Source organism: Choloepus didactylus, chromosome 18, assembly GCF_015220235.1.
Source record: "Choloepus didactylus isolate mChoDid1 chromosome 18, mChoDid1.pri, whole genome shotgun sequence".
Lineage (NCBI taxonomy): Eukaryota > Metazoa > Chordata > Mammalia > Pilosa > Megalonychidae > Choloepus > Choloepus didactylus.
In genome coordinates, this window is record NC_051324.1 from 18,777,695 (window position 1) to 18,785,993 (window position 8,299).

At 40.9% G+C, this 8,299-nt stretch overlaps 2 pseudogenes; one reads left to right on the top strand and one right to left on the bottom strand.

Moving 5' to 3' along the window:
- The first annotated feature begins 499 nt into the window (after positions 1–499).
- On the top strand, positions 500–1,490 carry LOC119514658 (annotated as a pseudogene).
- Positions 1,491–6,674: 5,184 nt separating this feature from the next.
- Positions 6,675–7,619, bottom strand: LOC119514043 (annotated as a pseudogene).
- Between the last annotated feature and the right edge of the window lie 680 nt (positions 7,620–8,299).

The following is an 8,299-nucleotide window of genomic DNA, read 5'->3' on the forward strand; positions in this document are numbered from 1 at the left end:
GCTTACAGGGAGTGTTTGAATTTGGGGTTGATTCATTTTGTAATTGGCCATTTATTGACTCCTTTTATATCTAATGGCATTTGCTTAGGTTTCCCAGATCATCATTTCAGCATATAATGGTCATTTTTCCTTCTCCTGTCAAATATTTTTTTTTACTTTTTTCCTCTTGTCCAATTACACAATAACCACTTGTTAGAATGCACACACCAGTTAAAAATATAATGTAAAAACCTATGCAATCTCATGACATGTAAAGGCAATGTGTATTCTTAAACACTTCAGGGTATAGCAAGATGATGTGATTTAAAATAAGACATAGATATTAACCCTATAGTATTCAATATGCCAGATTAGAAGTGCTGAAATGATTACTTCCATGTTATAGTTTTGTATTTGTTGTTACTTTCAGTGCTTATATGAAAAATTATGAAGTTTAGTCCAAGATATTTTTGCTAAGAAAGTTGATTTTGTTTATATGAATGTCCTTATTCAGGTGAAGATATTTAGTAAATACCTGCTGGTGTGAACGTTTCAGATTCTTGGTGAAATGGATGGTGGCAACTGGACAGGGGACTCTGAGTTCCAGCTCCTGGGGCTCTCAGGGAATCCCAAGCAACAGCAGATCCTGTTTTGGATGTTCCTGTCCATGTACCTGGTCACAGTGGTGGGCAATGTGCTCATCATCCTGGCCATAGGCTCTGACTCCCACCTGCACACTCCCATGTATTTCTTCCTGGCCAGCCTCTCCTTCACTGACCTCTTCTTTGTCACCAACACAATCCCCAAGATGCTGGTAAACCTTCAGGCCCAGAACAAAGCCATCTCCTATGCAGGGTGCCTGATGCAGCTCTATTTCCTTGTCTCCTTGGTGGTCCTGGACAACCTCATCCTGGTCACCATGGCATATGACTGCTATGTGGCCATCTGCTGCCCCCTCCACTACACCACAGCCATGAGTCCTGGGCTCTGTGTCCTGCTCCTGGACTTGTGTTGGTTTTTCTCTATCCTCTTCAGCCTTATTCACACCCTCCTCATGACCAGGGTGACCTTCTGTGGCTCCCAGAAGATCCACTACATCTTCTGTGAGATGTACGTCCTGCTGAGGCTAGCATGTTCCAACACCCAGATCAACCACCTACTGCTGATTGCCACAGGCTGCTGCATCTTCCTTATCCCGTTAGGGTTCATGAACTTGTCCTATGTCTGGATTGTCAGAGCCATCCTCTGAATACCCTCAGCATCTGAGAAGTGCAAAGCCTTTCTCCACCTGTGCCTCCCATCCGGCTGTAGTCTCCCTCATCTATGGGACCCTTGGCATGGTGTGTCTGCAGCCTCTTCACACCTACTCCATGAAGGACTCTGTGGCCACAGTGATGTATGCTGTGGTGACCCCCATGATGAACCCTTTCATCTACAGTCTGAGGAACAAGGGCATGCACTGGGCCCTGGGAAGGCTCCTCCTGGGGAAAGCCTTTCAGAGGATGATGTAAGGGTAATTTTGGGAAGATTGCATTGAAGTGGAGATGGGACAATTCTACCACCATGTGCAAGGCTTGATCTAGACCTTGAAGGACAGGTAGAGTTGAAGTGATTTGACATTCATTCAGTCATTTATTCCCTCATTTAATTGATAGTTCTGGAGCACCATAGGGCTTATATATACTGGGTTACAAACAATGGATCAGAAGCTCACAATCTACTGAGGAAGAAGAGAATTGCAAGGCAATGTCATGACCCCAATGGGTGTGCTCTTGGCAAGATTTTAGGGGAGCCAAGGCAGGAAGCCTGGTCTGGCATCTTAGTGGTGGAGGTTTGGAGAAGGTATCCCTGTAATGGTGAAAGCCAAGCTGAAGAAAGGCAGAAGAATTATTCTGGAACAGTGGTAGGGAGAGGAAAGCTCACTCCTAGAGTGATAAGCCAAGATGTAGAAGTGAGTGCTCTCATTTGGAGATCAGACAGCCTGGGTCCTTATCCCAGCTCTGTGCCTCTGAAGTTATGTTCTTGGACATCATCTGAGCACCCTCAGCCCTGTTTTCTTATCTTAATTGAGAATAAAGCATATGTATCTCAGAGGGATTCCATGTGGATCACATGACATAAGGTGCAAAAGCCCTTTGCAGAGAGTCTGGGGGAAAGATGGACAGAGGCAGGGACACAGGAAACCACCTGGTGTGTCAGGGGAACATCTAGGTTGGTGCTTATGGATTGTCATTTGTGACACATTAGCAGAAAGTGATGAAGCTGAGAGACACCGAGATATTTTTGACAGGCCTTGAATGCCACGTTAAGGTGCTTGGAATATATTCTGTAGGTAATGAGATACCTCAGAGTTGTTTATCAGTTTTAATTTTTATTATTTTTATTAAATTACATGCATTTATTTTAGAAATATCAGAAGTGAAAATAAGCAAAAAATAATTACCTGTATTTCCACCATGCAAGTACAGCTATTTTCTCATTTGATGTTATTTTTAGGCTTTGGTTTCTGTTTATATACTTTTTAAAAATTAAATTCAAGTTTGTTTTGCTACTTACTTATTCATTTAACACTACTATAATCTTTTCATGTAAATAAATATTCACCTATAAAATAATTTAATGCCTACAAATTATCCCATATTCAATTTAATATCCATATTACAGTTTATTCAAGTAATTTACAATTACTCCATATTTAGCTGTTTTCCTTTTTTTCCTCATGTATACAAAATGGCAGTAAATGTTCCTGTATGTACATCTTTATTCGTTTGTTTGATTATTTCCAAAAGCAAACTTCTAATATGAAATTGGTGAACTGAAAATCTTTATTTTTAGAGACTTAGATACATTTTACTCCAATTGCTCCCTTAAAAGTTTATTCCAAACTACTCTTTCACCAAGAGGGGCACAAGCACTTGTTTGGTCTTGTTTGTGATGATTTGCTTTGTGAGATGTGGAAGGAGAGGATGCTCAGATAACTTTTAGGGAAAATGGGCAAAAGCAAAAGTAACATTGTTCTTCTTGAATAAAATTTTGCCAGTTAACATTGTCCAAAAAGGGGATGAGATTAGATTTCTGGCATGTAAAATTTTGGAAGCAGATAACCAATAAAAATAAAGTCCAGTATCGGACATGTTGGCCTCAGATGAGCCATGCACCTGAGAAACAAGCTTCCTCTCCCTTGTCATGATGGTGGAAGGTGCTAGAAGATGGGGAGCTGGCCAGAGGTGGGGGCTGCTGCAGTGAGGGTCTCATCCCTGCCTGGTGGGAGGGCAGAGGTTCCATGGGATTCCAAGCCTGGTCCACAAGGAGTCACTTCCTCCACACCCACCCAGAAGGGGGCATCCAGACCAGTGGCATGCCCTGCCCTCGGCAGGGCAGGGAGACAGAGGCAGAGTGACAGGAGGGGCCCCTGCTCCCTTCTCTGTCCTTTAAAACCCTGAGTGTTAATGGTGCTTAATTTGGCCTTTGAGCTCTGGCCTATTTTGGTAACTATAGCTACTGCAGGGCAGGCAGGCATTTCCCCCTTGGGCTAGTGAAGAGGTCTGAAACCTAAGCTCTGCTCACATGTCCTGGGGAGATAAAAAACATGATTAGTTGAGCTCAATTGAAAGCAAATGACCACAGTGAACCCCACTGTGGCACTTCCCACCCCAGACAGCAGTATTAGTGTAGAAAATGTGATATGCAATCAGAAAGTGACACGTGGAGGGCAGGCAGAAACAAGGAAGGTCTTTGGATTTCCTGTGTGAGCCACAGTTTTCTTTTAAGTGAGTATTAATATTTGCCTCTGGATTTCAGGCCCAGGTTCTCAGTATCAGGCACCCCTCTGCTATTGCTTTAACTAACTTAAGGTTACCTGATATGGTGCCCATTTCCCCATGTCCTAATCAGCACTATCATTTTAATACATTTTTATCATATCAGTGAAAAATCATATCCCATTGTTGTTTTAATTTGCATTGCTCAGTTGTAGTTAGGTTGAACATTTTTTCCTAGTATTTTTGAGCAATCTGCATTTCTTTTGTTGGTTGTTATTTTTCTTAATTTTCCTTGTCTAGTCATTTTCTACATTTCTTCCTGGGTGCTGGTCTTTTTGTGATTGAATATATATATATGTGTATAAATATATTCCATCCTTTGTCCATTATGACTGTTATATTTGTATTGTCATCATTTGCATTTTATAAAATATCTATATGTAAATTTTACAAGGTATAAAGAATAATATAATAAACACCCATTCTTCAATAATGCAGCACGAAAAATAGAACTCCCTGTGCACTTCTTTCTTTCAGGAATAATCATGATCCTAACTCATGTGTTTATCATTACCTTCCTTTTCCTTATTGTTTTATTGCATGTATATGTGTGGTAGACTGGATCATGTCCCCTGCAAAGGTAGGTTCAATTCTTATCTCCAGTAAATGGGATCTTCGAAGAGTCTGTTAAGATGAGGTCAGACTGAAATAGGATGCATCTTAATCCAGTATGGAAGTAGTCCTCATAAACAAAGGAAATTCAGACACTGAAACAGAAGCAGAGGAGGAAAATAATCACCAGGTGACAAAGGCAGACATTTATTGCCAGCAACCATCACAAGAATGGCAGAGTTTGGAACAAACATGGCCTGCCAATATCTTGATTTTGGATGTTAGCCTCCAAAACTGAGGCTAACAGTTTTTTAAGCAAAATAGTTTGTAATATTTATCATAGCAGCCCTAGAAAACTAAACAGTATGCATCTGAAAATATGTGCATTATTTATATTTGCAAAATTTGGGAAATGAAGGTAAATTGTATAATATTTTTATCATTTTTATTGATGTATGATGTGCACTGTTGAAGTGAATTCCTTAAAAATACATAATTTTATGAGCTTTGGCAAATGTATATACTAGGGTAACTACCACCAGAACTAAAATATGGTATATTTGCCTCATTGCCAAGAGTTTCCTAGAGCCTCTTTGCAGTCAGTCCCTCCCTCCAACATGGGACCCAGGCAATCACAGCTCTGTCCTCTGTCACTGTAGGTTAGCTTGTATTTTCTAGAATTTCAGACAGAAATTTTGTCCACTGTGGCTGTTATATTTTTATTGTCATCATTTGCATTTTAGACAATATATGTAAATTTTACAAGTTATAAAGAATAATATAATAAACACCCATACATCAATATTGCAGCATAACAAATAGAACTCTCTGTGTATTTCTTCCTTTCAGGAATTATCATAATCCTAACTTATGTGTTTATCATTTCCTTCCTTTTCTTTATTGTTTCATTGCATGAGTATGTGTGGTAAATTGGATCATGTCCCCTGTGCCTCACTTCTTTCAATCAGCATAATGTTTTAAAATTTATGCATGTTGTTGTGAATATCAGAAGTTTGTTCCCTTTTATTTCTGATTAGTATTCCATTTGTATCCATTCACCTACTGACAGACATTCGGGTTGTGGAGAGGCAGCTTCTGAAATGGCTCCCAGGGATTTCTGCCTCCTGGTATCCATATCCTTGTATGTGGGAATTTAGGGACTTGCTTCTAACAAATAAACTATGTTAAGAGTGATGGGGCACCACTTCTGAGATTAGATGCAAAGACTATATCTTGCTTTTTGATCCCATGCTCCAGAACATGCTCTTCTTGCTTGCCCTGAGGAAGGAAGAGAACATATGGTGAGCTGACCACTGATGGATGTGTACTTTCTGAGCTGGGAGGTTTGGGGGAGAAAAGTAAGGCTTTGGAACAGACATATCAAGTATACTACATGAAAAATATGACAACCTTGTTGGAGAATAAATGATTATCCTTTCAAGGGCTTCATTATATATATGTGTGGGGGGAGGTGACATCAAATAAGAAAGACACAGCAGCAGGGGATGGAGATGGAACATTCCATTCATGATCTTATGATATATCACATATACACTAATGTAGTTTTTATTTAGTGGTATTCTACCTCTCTAGATTTTCCCTGTCCCCTAAACATCCTGAGGGACTCTTGTGTGGTAATGAACAGCAGCAGCAGATTTTCAAGGAATGAAATGATCCTTGGCACCGCATGTGTTGTTCAAAACAATGCTCCGCACTCGATCTGAAGGGACTCTCTTGTCTCCAACAAAAGGAAACTTTGTAGAGATATTCTTGGCTACCAAGGCTGTGATTGTTCACATGGCACTTCCCTGTAGGACATTGCTGCTCAGGCCTTCTAAGGCTTCAACTGTACCCACAAAATGGGCACTGCCAAATACAAGGTAGCTACTTGACCAGGTGCCTGCCTGGCAGAACCAAACTTCATCCCCCATTTTGTTTGTATTTTATTATCACAATCAACAGTACCCAATATACCATATATGATACTCATTTGTTTCATTTATTTTGTCTCCCTTCTTTAGAAGATGACTGGCATGAATGCAGGGATATTTGCCTGTTTTTTTCACTGCTCTATAGCAAATTTCCTAGAAGGGAATCTGGGTCATACAGGTAATTCAATACATATTTGTTGAAAGAATGAATGAATAAACAAACTATGTAGGTTCTCTTTGTAGGAGAAATACTTAACTAAAATATTCTGGCATCAGGAGATAGAAAAGATGGTTTAGGACCATTTTTTCTGGTCTCTGCCATCATAAGACATATTTCTTAGCCCCCCAAAAGGCAGGAAACAAGAGACTCTACCACCTCTCAGTGTGATGATCATCTCCCCACAACTACTTACCACAGGGTACCCTGTACATCAGGGTTTCTGAGGCTGTAGATGAGTGGGTTCAGCATGGGATTGATAACACTGATGAAATTCCCAACCCCTTTATCCTTGTCTGAAGCCTCCTCTAAACCCAGATGCATATTGTTGAAAATTCCTGTTCCATAGAATAGGAAAACCACAGTGAGGTGGGAGTCACATGTGGAGAAAGCCTTCTTCCTGCCCTCCACTGAGCACATTCTTATAACTGAAGCTGCCACATGTATGTAGGAGGTGGTAATGAGAACCACAGGGGTGCCTGTCATTATGAAACCCATACCAAACAGCAGCAGCTCATTGAGTTGGGTGCTGGAGTAGGAGAACTGGAAGAGCTGTGGGAGGTCACAGTAGAAATGATTGACCTCATCGGGACCACACAAATTGAGGGTGCTTAGGGCAAGAGTGTGTGTTAGTGCATTGGCGAGGGCACAAACCCAGCACACAGCCAATACACTCTGAACTGCTTGGCTCAGGTAGGTGCTGTAGGTGAGGGGCTGGCAGATTTCCAGGAATTGGTCATAGGCCATGGCTGTCAACAGGAAACAGTCCACCCCACCCAGGAGGTGGAAGACGAAGAGCTGTGAGATGCAGGCATCATAGGAAATTGTATGCTTATGGGACAGGAGTTGACCCAACATTGAAGGAACAGTGATGGTGATACATCCAGCATCCAGTGCTGATAGATTCCTAAGAAAGAAGTACATTGGGGTGTGGAGTTTGGTCTCCACCTAGATGGCAGCCAGGATACTGAGGTTGCCTCCAATTATGACCATGTAGGAAAAGAGGAAGAGAACAAAGACCACAGACTGCACATTTTCTGTGTAAACTAATCCCACAAGAATGAACTCAGTAACTGTTGCCCTGTTGGTCCCAGCTTCTGGCTCCATGAGTCACTTTAAGAAAATGTCCCAGGAAGGGAAACATCAGCCCGCTCAATTCATTTCCTCAACATATATGTTTTAAGCCTCTTATTGCAAAGCCCTAAGGTAAATTTCCAGTTGCTCAGGTGAAGATTTTCCCAATCCCAAGGTCATATCTCACACATGGGCCTCCTCCATCATCTGAATGCCTTTACTCTTCTTTCAGCAGAGATGCCTAATGTCATAGCACTTTGTCTCTCCCGACTTCTGTTAACTGAAAGGGACAGAAACCTGGGAAAATAAGTTAAGAGAAAAGGAGACTTCTTCCTTGAATGTAGCAAGATTAAGATGGCATTTCTCCATCTTTCTCTGAGGGATCACCCATAACTATTTAAGCAGATTCCAGAATAGAAATATCAATTGCATTCCCACTAAAATAGCATGCATTTGAAAACATAACCTGTGTTTCAAGGCTTTTAGAAATAGTGAAGATCAAGTGAAGTGGCAAGAATCAGAGAGAAGACACTATAGTGAGTGAGTGATTCTGTGGTCTGTGGTCTTTGCTCTCTTCCTCTTTGCCTACATGGTCACAATTGGACCAGCCAGATACATTTCTCCAAGGTTAGGGACATATGCATATTTAAGTGAAAACTCTTATGTTCAATAAATTGCTAATGACTTGTTATTAATCAAACCCCTACTCTGGACTTTGAATAACA